A 14038-nucleotide genomic window follows, 5' to 3' on the forward strand; every position below is an offset into this window, starting at 1 on the left:
CAGAGTGCCATACATCTTGCAAAGAACTCTGCATTTCATTCCAAGACTAAACATATACAACTAAAGTACCATTTCGTACAGTGAGTGCTAGAAGATGGACAGTTGAAGATGGAAAAGATACACACTAGCTAGAATCCTACAGATATGTTAATAAAAGTTGTAACCAGGGAGAAACAGAGATTTTTCTTAGTTTCAATTGGTCTTCAAGTATGATGAAGAAGATGAGAAAAAACCAAGTCCAAAGTGGAGTTATTTTCAAGCAAATGAAGCAGCAGTGGAGTTTCTATAATCAGTCTCCATGTGGGAGATTGTTGGGTGTGGACTTGATTATCTTCTTTATTAAGAGGTATCACCACATGGAACCTAGTTCGTAATGTGGCGGCAACACTGCCTATAAATGTGTGCCACTAAGGGGGTCCATAGGGGGGGCAACGATGATTATTTGGAGCCCCCCCGGGCAGGGGATCGGGGGCAATGCCCCCAAAGCTAAAAATAGATGTAAAATTGCCTTGTAAAATGTTGTAATTTTGTAGTCAATCTGGGCCATTCATTAGGCGAAGATCTGATGGTATAAGTTATGTTTAGTTTAGGATTTTTTTCCCTAGATGGTAACCCCTCGCTATATATGAAGGAATTGTATTGTGTCTATGTAGATCTGTATTCTAAGTGAGAAAGAGAGAGCAGATTGTGTGAGTGTGAAGAGGGAATTAGAGCAGATCTACTGTAGGTTGTATCTCTTCAGTTTGCTAGATAATATAAAAGGAAGGATTGGTTGTTTCTCTATGGACGTAGCCCAAATTGGGTGAACCACGTATATCTGTGTCTCTATTGTTTTATATGTTTTCTGTGTTTATATTTATGCAATATATTTTGTGTGTTCCATTGCTCTGTAATATATAATTTTCTAACATTATGTTTTTAATATTGATCCCTTGCAATTTTTGATCCCTTCGGTTTTTAATATTTTTCCTTTAGGTTTATAGTATCAAATGTTTAGGTTTTTTATTCTTCAAGTTTATAATATTAATAATTCCTTTGGTTTATAATTTAATCCCTTGGTTTTATTAATCCCCTTAGCTTAGAATATTAATTCCTAAGGTTTATTAATCGTTTGGGTTTTTAATATTAGTTCATTGGGTTTATTGATTCCTTGGGTATATTGATCCCTTGAATTTATTAATCATTTGGTTTTATACTATTAATGCCTTGGGTTTGTAATCCCTTTGTTTTATAAAACACCAATATTAAGGGTTAAATATTTCTCCAACTATTTATGATTATGTCAATATCAAAATAGATTAATCTAATATTAAAGAACACACTGTCGACTTAAGAAGAGAAAGGACCTCTAAATCGGCCTTAGCAGAACATGTTCACTCTTCCTCTCATTACATCTGCATGGAAGAAGTCAAACTAGTTAGAAAAGAAGACCACTATCTTAAAAGGAAAATCAAAGAAGCCATTGAAATAGAAAAAAGGAAGAACAACCTGAACCGGGACGATGGATTAAAACTAAGCAACACCTGGAAACCTTTACTTGAAATCTTAAAAAATCAGTAATTAACTCTTATCCCTTAAAATAACCTATTCCAAAATAATAATTAACAAAAACATTCATTATATAACATCCTCCTTAAACAATAGAACAATAAACAAACATAAATTAGTAATTGATTACTTCACATATAATCATTTGATAACATTACAAAATAACTAATAAAATGCATATAGTTGTAATTACTCAAATCTAAACAATTAAAAATTAACTCTAGAAATTATAGATAATATTATAGCAAAATAACTCACCAAATCTATAAGGATTAATTAATTAATTAGAAAGTTAATTAATTAAATTAATTAATTAATCAAATAAAACAAATTAATCAAATAAAAATAAATAAATAAATAATAATAATAATTAAACAAAGGAACAAACACATAAAGTTAAGTTAATAGACATGTTAACAAATAATAAATAATATAATTAATCAATTAATCTATTCTTTTAATTAATTAATCAAACAAATTAGCTAATTAGTTAAACATATTAATGAATTAACCAACCAAATTAAAAAATAAATAAATAAATAGTTTTACATAAAAGTAATAAACATAATAATTAGATCAACAAATAGCAAAATTAATTAATTTTTATTAATCAAACAAATTAACTAATTTTATTAATCAGACAAATTAACAAATTAATTAAACCAATTATTTAAAATAATTAATTTTATATACAAATAAAATTAATAAACATAATAATTATTTCAATAAATAATAAAATTAATTAATTAAGCTATCCCTCTAACTTGTTAATAAATAAATTAATTAATTTATCCATTATTAATAAAAAAATAAAAGAAAAATAAAAAAAAAATAAAATTAATTAATTAAATAAATGGATAACTAGTAGGATAGGAGCCGACCTATTTTCTTATTACTTTTGCTTAATAACTTATATATATACCCTAATTATAGCTCTTGGATACATCATTAAGATCTGGAGAATATCTATTGACGCATCCATTGATGATGGACTCACTTGGTAGTCTGAAACGTTGGGTTCACAAAACTCTATAACAGGTCATTCCTCCTCTATCTAAAATGGTCAACCATTTTTTTTTAGGGTTTATAATAGTCATGTTAGGGTTTATATGCATTGGGTTTATAATTTTTAACCCTTAGGTTTATTATTCCCTTGAGTTCATAATATCAATCCTTTCGGTTTATTGATCTAAGGGTTCATATTCCTAGGGTTTAATATTATTCAATAATGGTCAACAATAAACAACCATGTTTGACCATGATCAACCATGGTCCAACATCGCATTGTGACAAGGATTGTCTCAATATGAAAATCAACCATGCTCAACCCTACTTATTTTAGTATTTTTAATATTTATCTAAAGGTTTTTATACTTTGGGTTTATAATATTACTCTCTTGGGTTCAATATTATTCCCAAGGGTTCAAAATCCCTTGGGGTTTTAGTATTAATCCCTTGGGTTAATTATCCCTTTGGTTTTATAATATCAATCCCTTGGGTTTATTATTCTCTTAGGTTTATAATATCAATCATGGCCAACCATTTCCAATCATAGCCAACCATGATCAACCATGGTTGAATGTCGCATTGTGACAAGGATTGTCTCACCATGAAAATAAACCATGTTTATTTTAGTGTTTGTAATATTTATATTAGGGTTTACCAATATTGGGTTTATAATATTAGTCCCTTGGGTTTAATATTATTCCCTTCGGTTCATAATCCCTTGGGGTTTTAGTATTAACTTGTGTGGTTTATGTTTCCCTTGGGTTCATAATATCAATCCCTTGGGTTTATAATATCAATCATGGTCAACCATAACCAACCATGGTCAACCGTGGTCAATCATGCTCGGATCTCACATTATGACAAAATTGTCTCCATATAAAAGTCAAGGACAATCATGGACAATCATGGTCAACCATGGTCAGCCATGGTTGATGATGGTCAAACATGTTTTATATAATCAAACATGGTCAACCATGGTCAATCATGGTCAAACATGTTTGAACGTTGCATTTTGACAAAAATTGTCTTGATATGAAAAGCAAGCATGGTCCAATGTTGCATTGTGACAAAGATTGCCTGTATATGAAAATTAACCATGGTCCAACATGGCATTGTGATAAGGATTTTCTCAATATGAAAATCAAGCATGATCAACCATGGTCCAATGTCGCATTGTGACAAAGACTTCTTGGATATGAAAATTAAGCATGGTCAACCATGGTCCAACATGGCATTGTGATAAGCATTGTCTCAATATGAAAATAAACCATAGCCAATCATGTTTATTTGAGTGTTTATAATATTTATCTTAGGTTTTATATACTTTGTGTTTATAATTTTATTCCCTTGGGTTCATAATCCCTTGGGATTTTAATATTAATCACCTTTGTTATTTATTCCCTTGGGTTTATAATATCAATCGATTGGGTTTATATATATCAATCATGGTAAACCATGGTCCATCATAGCCAGCCATGTTCAACCATGGTTAAACCATATGTATATGGAAATCAACCGTGCTCAACCATGGTCCAACATTGTGTTTTGAAAAAGATTGTCTCGATATGAAAATCAATCATGGTCAACCATTGTTAACCATAGTCGAACGTTGCATTCTGACAAGGATTGTCTCTATATGGAAATCAACCCTTGGGGTTTTAGTATTAATCCCTTGGGTTTATTGTTCCTTTGGGTTTATAATATCAATCGCTTGGGTTTATTATTCTGTGCTCAACCATGGTTTATTATGATGTCAACCATGGTCAACCATGGTCCAACATCGAATTATGATAAGGATTATCTCAATATGAAAATCAATGATGGTCAATCATGTTTATTTTAGTGTTTATAATATTTATCTTAGCATTTATATATGTTGAGTTTATAATATTAGTCCCTTTGGTTTAATATTATTCCCTTGAGTTCATAATCCCTTGGGTTTTAGTATTAATCCCTTCGGTTTATAATATCAATGCATTGAGTTTATATTATTAATCATTTTCAACCATGGTCAATCATAACCAACCATGTTAAACCATGCCCAAACAAGGCTAGATATGGAAATCAACCATGGTCTGACGTTTCATTCTAACAAAGATTGTCTCAATATGAAAATCATTCATGGTCAACCATGGTCCAACATTGGTTTGTGACAATGATTGTCTCTATATGAAAATCAACCATGGTCAACCATGTTTATTTTAGGGTCTATAATATTGATGTTAGGGTTTTATATCCCTTGGGTTTATAATTGTTATCCCTTAGGTTTATTACTCCCTTCGGTTTATATTATAAATCCCATGTGTTTATTGATCATGGTCAACCATGTTTTATAAAATCAAACATGGTAAACCATGGTCAATTGTGGACAACAATGGTCAATCGTGGGTTTTTAGTATTAATCCCAATGGTTTCTTATTCGTTTAGGTCAAACTAGTGAATCATAGTCAACCATGGTCAAGCATGCTCAAATGTCACTTTGTGACAAAGATTGTCTCCATATGAAATTCAACCATGGTCAACCAAAGTCAACCATGATCTAATGCTACATTATGACAAAGAATTAATTTTTTTTTGTTAAGCTTGGTTGGACTCTCTCACTTTCAATTTGTCATGTCCATTATTCACCCCACAATAGGTGGAGGGTAGTACAAGATTCAAACCCAAGATCTCTGGTTTGGTGAGACTTCATTCCACGACCATCGTCACTTGAGCTACCCCAATTGGATGACAAAGAATTAATTATTATTATTGATTATTTACAATATTAATTATTATTATGTAAAAAATGAATTAATTATTATTATTATTATTATTTTTGCTAAGGAAAGAGTGTTTCTTTCTCATTCAATGGCTTAAAAAATTACAAAACTATGTTACAAGTCCCGGCCAAAGTCAATGGGAGCAGCCAGAGACCACCAAACCTCAAAAATCAGGTTTCAGTTCTGCAAAAAGCCTACAAATTGACCAAACCCATGGACGTGAAAGGAAAAAGAAAAAAACCAAATCAAGGGTTCTATCGGGTCCGTTCAAGGGGATAAATCCCGTGCAACTTTGACATCCGAAACCTAGGAGCCACCACGATGAACACGAAAAGCACGGAGGATAAATCCTCCAACTAGCTCGATGAACTAAGGTCGTAGATCTTCACCCACCGAATCCAATGAATGAGGAGAATATCAGGTGGAGAAGAAGCTCGAGGATAACCCGCCCGATATAGGCGGTTTTCTCTCTCCGCCCATTGCCACGTGGTGATTGATGAATGGCATCGGAGGCAAACCATGAAAAACCACTTGGGGTCTTGGAAGCGCCTGATAAACCACGAAACCGCTTGACCTTTGATTCCTTTGAGAATGGAAACCACTCTTGCTCTGCATCCTGCCATCCAATAGAAAGCTTCTGTCGCGCCGATTCTGAGAACTAAAGCTAGATGAACCCTAGTCCGCCATCCACTTCATTGTCCAATTGCTGCTTCTCCCTCATACTGTGATAATGCTCATTGTCTACGCACGCCAGACTGTGGCATTCCTCTCGCAAATTCCCTGTGGGTGTAAGTTCCCACTTGTAAATACTGTGATCATTCTTACAGAGCACCCCTTCATTTTCCAGCCTGTCTGCTAATCTGTTGGCATTTTTGTGCACATGTACAAAACTTAGAGTTCTCAGGATTCTTAGATGTGATTGAATACGACGATATACCTGCAAAAGTCTCCAGTGGTTCGAGATTTTCTTTGGATCAAAGCCATTTGATATTTTTTTTATAGAATTGATTGTTAATTCAGAATTAGCTTCTATTATGGAGTTCATCATGTTGAGATCTCTCAAAATCTCTAAGCACTGCTCGATGCCCATAAGTTTTGCCATGTTGCTAGCATTCCCTAAATGACTATGGAAGATGACTATTATATTCCCCTTGTCATCTCGTATAGCACCTTCATACCCCGCTTCCCCTGGGTTTCCTTTAGAGCCTCCGTCTGTATTGAATTTCAAGTATCCAAGGGGGGGGTTTCCAGTAGTCCTCCCTCACTGTAGTGTATGTTGCAATTCGGATTGTGCCTTGGGTGACCAGCTTCTCAAGGCCCAAAAGAAGAATGCGAGCCTCCTGTTGAGATGGAGGATTCTCAGGAGGTTTCTTCTGAATGGCATTAATAGTTTCTTTGAGTTGCCTTAGTAGTTGAGTTATTATGTTTTGGGGTGGGCTAGATTTATCCTTTAAAATTCTATTGTTGCATTCTTTCTAGACATTCCAGATTAGAAAGCCTGGAATCAATGTCCAGGCTTTGTTGACAGTCTCATTCTCAGAAAGTTTTTTTCCTCCAATTCTTTAAGGTTTTGGAGATGTCGTTTTCGTCTCTATCAGTTTGTCTGAAGATAGAGGCAACCCAGTTCCATAAGGTTGCGGTGAAGGTACAGAGGCTGAGAAGGTGATCCCTCATTTCTTCCTGGATACCACATAACTGGCATGTGGATGGTCCCACAAAACCTTTCTTTCTAAGATTTTCCCAAGTCAGAATCTTTTTGTGATGAACCATCCACATGAAGAGCTTGATTTTCATCTAGCGAGGGTGCTTCCATAAGTCCTTCCAAATTTTATCCAGGTTTGTAAAATTGTAACCAATAACAATTTCTTTGGCTTCTTTGAGGTTGAAGTTTCCCTCACTGCTTCTTCCCCATCTAAGTTGACCTGTGAACATCGAGATCAAAATTTTCCTCTTTTCCAGGATTGTAGCAAGAGCTTCTGCCTGGGTCTTCAGAGTAGAATCTTCAGTATAAACTGGTACTTTCCATGTTCTCCATTTGTCACTATTCCTTGCCTTATCCCAAAAGTCACTGACCTTTTTTAGTCCTTTGTTGATAGTTTCCTCTTTGAGAATATCCAGTCCTTCTCGACTTAAGTTGGCCTCCTGCTGCCAGTTATCCTCCCAAAACTAGGCAAGGTTCCCATTTCCAATCTCCCAGAAGTTATGTTTCTGAACTAAAGCTTTATTCTCCCAAGCATTATTCCAAATATGGGAGCCCCAAATATGTCCCTTCATTCTAATGAAGTCACATTCTTGCCAGTCCTTTGCATATTTCTGTTTCCAGAGCTTGGCCCATGGGTCGCTTGATTCCCTCATCCATCTCCACCAAAGCTTGGCCCCTAAAACTTTTTTGAGAGTTTCCGGGTCATGGAGACCTAGACCCCCATGAGTTTTTGGCATGCAAAGTTTTTCCCATGATACCAGAGCCCATTTCTTTTTTTCCTCACCTTTTCCCCAAAGAAAATCTCGTTGCATGTTCCTAATTTGTTGGGATACTCCTGTAGGGATAGGAAGAGCCGAAAACATATATATTGGAATAGATTGTAGGACTGCCTTTGTGAGAATGAGCTTGCCAGCTAGATTTAAATATCTACTTGTCCATTTGTAGATTTAGTCCTTCAGTTTATTGGTTAAAGGCTCCCAAACTTCCTTGCTCTGAGGTTTTTCAGTGAGAGGTATTCCTAGATATTTGGAGGGGAGATGGTCTCTCTAAAAGCCGATAATTCTATAGAGGTTTCTCTAAATGGCAATATTTGTATTGAAAAAAGAAAACTTTAGATTTTGAGAGACTTACCTCTGTACCAACTGCCAAAGCAAAATCTTGCTGAATTTGTTTGTAAGCATTGGCTTCTTTGATCGTTGGTATGCCCTGTAACATGGTTTCATCTACAAATTGTGGATGAGTCAGCAAGTCTCCTTCCTAGGTGAGCTTGAGACCCTGGATTGTGCCCTCCCTTTTGGCAGAAGTGATCGCTTTGCCTAATCCTTCCATCATAAGAATAAAGAGAAAGGGAGAAAGCAGATCTCCTTGCCTAAGACCTCTCGAGGGCTGAAAGGATTTGGAAGGAGAGCCATTGAGAAGGATAGAAAAGCTAGAAGATGTTACCATAGCAATAACCCATCTTATCCAATTCTGGTCAAAGCCATATGGTATTAGAACTTCTTTGATGTATAACCACCTTAGTTTTTCATAAACTTTCGCTAGGTCCAGTTTAATGATCATCCCTGCTTGCTTATTATTCTTGAGAGAGTGCACTATTTCATGATCTTGAATGATGTTATTTAGCATTTGTCTTCCTTCCACATATCCAGTTTGCTCCTCCGATACAAGAGTTGGTAGAAGGGGCTTGAGTTTGTTTGCAATAACTTTGGAGATGATTTTGTATATTACATTACAGAGGGCTATGGGTCTGAATCGATCTGGAGTCATTACTTTATCCTGCTTAGGAATGAGGGCTATGAAGGAGGTATTTAGTGCTTTTAGGAATTTTTTTGAAATTCTTGAGTCCTCCACCACCTCCAGAATGTCCTGTTTGACTATTTCCTAGCTTGCCTTGAATAATTCCATGTTGAAACCATCTGGTCCGGGAGCTTTCCAATTGTGCATCTCATTTATTACTTCTTTTATCTCTTCTTCTGTCACTAATTTGTTGATATTATAATTATCTTCCCTCGTCACCAATTTTGGAATATGATGCGTAATTTTTTTAATAGCTAGTGATTTGTTTAAGATAGGCTCCTCGGCTATATTTTTAAAATGTTGTACCAGAATGGATTCCATATCTTTGTGTGTGTTGAGCTCTCTCCCCAGTGGATCTATGAGCTTTGTGATTCGATTATGAGCTTGATGTTCCATGGTTGATTTGTGAAAAAACCTTGTATTTCTTTCTCCTTCTTTAAGCCATTGCACTCTTGATTTCTGCTTCCATAACATTTCTTCCTGCTAACATCTGGTGTCCCATTCCTATTGGACAGAGTCAGCTTGCAATTTCCTATCCTTAGTGAAGCCTTCCTTGATAAGAATTTGGTTGATTTTCTGAAGCTTTTGTTCCACTTCTCTTTTGGCTTTAAAAATATTGCCAAACTCACTTTTGTTCCAATCTTTGAGTTTGACCTTAATGTGCTTGAGTCTATGTTGTAGAATGAACATTTTCATGCCTTGAACAAATAAATCTTCCTTCCACCACTTATCAATGTTGGAAATGAAGTTAGGATGAGTGAGCCAAACATTTTCAAACCTGAAAGGTTTGTTCCTTGGAGTGCCAATAAACGAATCTTCTAGCTGAATCGGCCAGTGGTCCGACCCTCCAAAAGGAAGGATAAAATCACTCAAGTGAGGCCTGGAGAGGAAGAGGTTCTCCGAGATGAGGAATCTATCTAGTTTTGAGGCAACTTGGGAAGCTCCTCCCCTTTTATTATTCCATGTGAAGGTTCCATTTGTTGTGTCTAAGTCCACTAGCCTCAAGTTGATGAGGAAATTTCGGAAGGCAATAGATTCTTTTCCCAATACTCTAGTTCCTCCCTTTTTTTCGTAAGAGATTTGATCATGTTGAAATCTCCACCCAGAATCTAGGGTATTGCTAGGTGTCTCTCCCTAAGCTCCTCAAGTGAGGTGAGAAGCTTGCGTTTATCTTCAGAATTTTGAGGACCATAGACATTTGTAACCATATAGGTTTCTTTGTCACCCAAAGGTTGGATAACCATTGAAAGATAGTTCCTGGATGCTTCTGCATCCAAAATGCCAAATTTCTGAGGATTCCAAAGAGTAAGAATCCATCTCGCTATGTTATTTTCTTTAACTTCTAGGTACTCATATTTACTGAGCCATTTGTTATGTATCTTCCAAACTTTATCTATTGAACATTTTGTTTCCTATATGAACACCATATCTGGGTTTTCTTCTTTTAATTTGTTGCTGAGATTCCTCTATTTCCTTTCACTTCCTAGACCCCTGATATTCTAGGTCATGAGCTTCATAATGATGGGTTTTTGAATGAGTAACTGGTGAGATCCTTCATCTTACCTGAGTTGATCATGAGCTTTCCACACTCTATTAGCAGCTCATTTTGTCTCTTTCTTCCTCTCTTTCTGCTTGGGTTTTTGGCCGAGTGTCCTGATATTGCTCCATTGATTTGACCCCTCCATGGTCCTGACTTTCATGGCTTCTTTTGATTCCTGAGGCTTTTGTCTGAGATCTCCAGAGGAAAAGCTATTGTACTCTATCAAACTCCTCTTGTGGTAGGGAATCTATCCTTTTATTGGCTCCCTTGTTTAAGAATTTCTCCAGATCAAGATTCTCCCTCTCAAGAATCTCATGTAGTTCTTGGTCCCCAGTCCCAACTTCATTAGGGGTCATCTCTTGGTCCTTGCTTAGTTCCATTCTATTTGGTATGGTTTCCTGTTGTTCATTGTTTTCCTATATTATTTCCATGCTGTCCTCTTTTTCCTTCTCTATGGGGTGGTTGTCCAGAGTAATAACCTTCTCAATGTTCCCTCCTTCTTCTAAAATTTCAAAATTGTTGTGACTTGCTACTTTGTTTTCACTCTGTTTTTTCTGGTACTTTCTTCCTCCTCCTTTCCCTTTGCCTCCCAACTTGGTGAATCCTTCAGGATCTTTACCTGTGTTGGTCCTCAGATTATCCTCCCTCTTGTTTTGTGGGTAGTCTCTAAAAAGGTGTCCATGTTCATGACATTTCCAACATCTAAAAGGGACATGTTCATAGTCCACCGCCTGTACCCATTCCTCATCATAAACTTCTATGACAACTTCATCTGGGAGTGCTCCCGATAGATCCATTTCCACACATATTCGTGCGAAGGATGTATATTTTCCTCACAGAGTTGCCTCTGAGATTTTTACAAAATGTCCTAATTTATTTCCTATAGCTTTCAAGGATTCAGGCAACCAATAATCTAGAGGTAGGGAGTAAATTCTTATCCATACCGGGATCGGTGAACGTTTCTCGCTCCGGGACAAAGTTCATTACCCAGGGTCGCATATATAGTCCCGCAGCAGCATAGAAATAGTTTCCTCCTTCAAAAACTTTGTCTTTGTCCTCTAGGTTGTTGAAAACCATTGTGAAGAAACCCTTGGACCCTAGATGCAGAGTTATGTCTCCCTTTGGTTTCCAGTTGTTTCTTATCCATATGTATAGATTCTTCTATGTGGGCCATATACCCATAAACTTGCATATAATAGCATAAGTTACCATGTGATCTCTGTGCTCTTGCAATGTAGGATCATTCACAACCACCCGGGGTTTGATGGAAGTCTTGGGCTTACAGGGTCCTGCTGCCGATTTGTACACATTTTTCTGCTTGCTGTCCTCTGGTCTCTCCTCCCTTCTGATTGTTCCGTGAGTTTCTTCCTGTTCATTAACTTTGCTACGTTCGAGTTCTTTTGAGTCTGTTTTTTTTCTAGCCTCCAAGGGTTTCCTGAATCCGTTCAAACATGTTTTCCTTCTTCTATTCGATACAACGTTGCTATAGGAGGGAGTGGAACTCCCTCCTCCTGGCCCCTCCATTGTTATCAGCTCGCTCCTCCTGTTGCTCCCTGCTCTAAACCCTAGCTCCATTAAAATGTCATCTTCAAAACATTGGCATTCATAAAATCAAGTCCCAACACCCAAATCCTTCGTTGCAAAATCATCATCATTATTATTATTATTATTATTATTATTATTATTATTATTATTATTATTATTATTATTATTATTTACCAATATTTAAGTAAATAAATATTATTATTATTTAACAATAATTAACTATTTTACTATTATTTGTTCTAGAAATCAGTTTTTCAGATTAATTACATGTGATTATTGCGAAAAACTAATTTCTACATTATGGATCACAAAAGTTTGAGATCTAATACTATTTATTCAAGTTTTTAGTAAATTATTAACATTGTTGTTATTATTATTAATAATTTTTTTTTTTATAACTTATAAAATAAAATAAAATAAAAATATTTATATTTTTTTCTAAAAACAAAAGTAAAATTTATTTAATTTAAATAAAATAAGTAATTATTTATTTAACATTGATAAAAAATGAGTAATAATTTATTATTATTGTTATTGTATTTTTTTATTATATATATATCAATGGTTTCTGCATAGATAGAAATGAAGCCTATTCGGTAAATCAACCACATTTACTAAAATAATTATTCTTATTATTAAATAATTATTGTTATTAAGATTATTATTGTTACTTAGTATTACTAATATTATTATGAATTAATATTAATATTATTATTATTATTTTAGAGAGATTGTCTTTTGGATTAATCACATAGTTAGGATTTGATCAACATTTTGAACCAACTAATGTGGTTCATCCTCGGGACAAGGTGAGAAATCCATTGATCAGAAGGAACAAATAGTAAGGATGTAGCATTGCCTAGAGCTAGCTGTTAGAAATTAACTGTTGGTGAATTAGTTAGTAGGTCAAAAAATTAATTACTTTGGAACTAGGGGTGAGGAAAAATAATCAAATATAGTTACAAGTAGACGTTAAGGAATAATTAAAAGCAAAAATAGTATTTTAATATTATTTTATGGGTTGACTTATTCATCATAGAAAACTAGCTGTTAGGAAAATATATTTAATCCCGAAATAAATCATTATAAATAACATTAATTTCTTTTCTTCTCGTGGAAAAAGTTGTAATTTTCATTATAGAAGAAAATTACATTTTGTATATGCACGACATTATTGAGTGAGGCATTGTCTATTCAAAATATGTAAATACTTTTGTGCTTTCCTCCACGCAGGGAGTATATGAGAATAAACAAAAAATAGAGAGCTATTTGGCCTCTTCAAAGAGAGGGTATGGTATTATAAAAGTTCTGATAAATATTTACAAAATAAGCAAAAAGATAAAAAATTCCTGTCCCTTGCAATGTTGCTTCAGAAAGATTCAGGGTCTATGAAGGGTCTATGATAGTGCTGATAGATGGCACCATCCTTTTCCTCGCATATCAACCAAATGTCGTCATCCCTGAGCGTTGCTTCTTTGGATAAGTGGTCAGCAACGAAGTTCCGCTCCCTGTAAATATGATGACAAGTGAAAGAGTCAAAAGATGTGATAAGTCTATGAATCTCATCCAGAATATGCTTTAATGTATATGCATTGTAGATGTGTTTTTTGTTGATCCAGTTAATGACCAGTTTTGAGTCACCATATAATTGCAGATGTGTGCATTGTTTATATAAAGCATATCGGATTAGGTATTTAGCAGTTAAAAGCTTGGCATAGTTATTTGTTCCTCTGCCCAAACCCATTTGAATTTTAAAAGTATGTGTTACTGATAAGTGCAGTACTGCTCCTCCTCCACAACCCGATTCCTGTGTTGATCCATCAAAGTAGGCCCATGGTTTGGAGGTGTTGATGACCTCTGACTCAATATTTCTGTGTTGTTTTTGTGTGGTATCTTCAGGAATTGAATAATACTCCGCTATGGCTCTGTTCAGTATAGAAGGCCAAAAGGGGGACTTTTTTTGAAATATAATTTGATTCCTAGCTATCCATAGTGCCCAACATATGAGCAGAGGTATATTCCTTTCCTTTCCAATGGTATCTTTCCACCAGCTATTCCATGCATCCTTTAAGTTGTTTCCATGCCTTTGATAGTGAATGGAGAGCGTTGAGAGAAATCCATTCCATAACTCTTGCG

This window comes from Pinus tabuliformis, chromosome Q (assembly GCF_031772625.1).
Source record: "Pinus tabuliformis cultivar Carrire ecotype Pingquan chromosome Q, CPIR1, whole genome shotgun sequence".
NCBI classification, from domain to species: Eukaryota; Viridiplantae; Streptophyta; class Pinopsida; order Pinales; family Pinaceae; genus Pinus; species Pinus tabuliformis.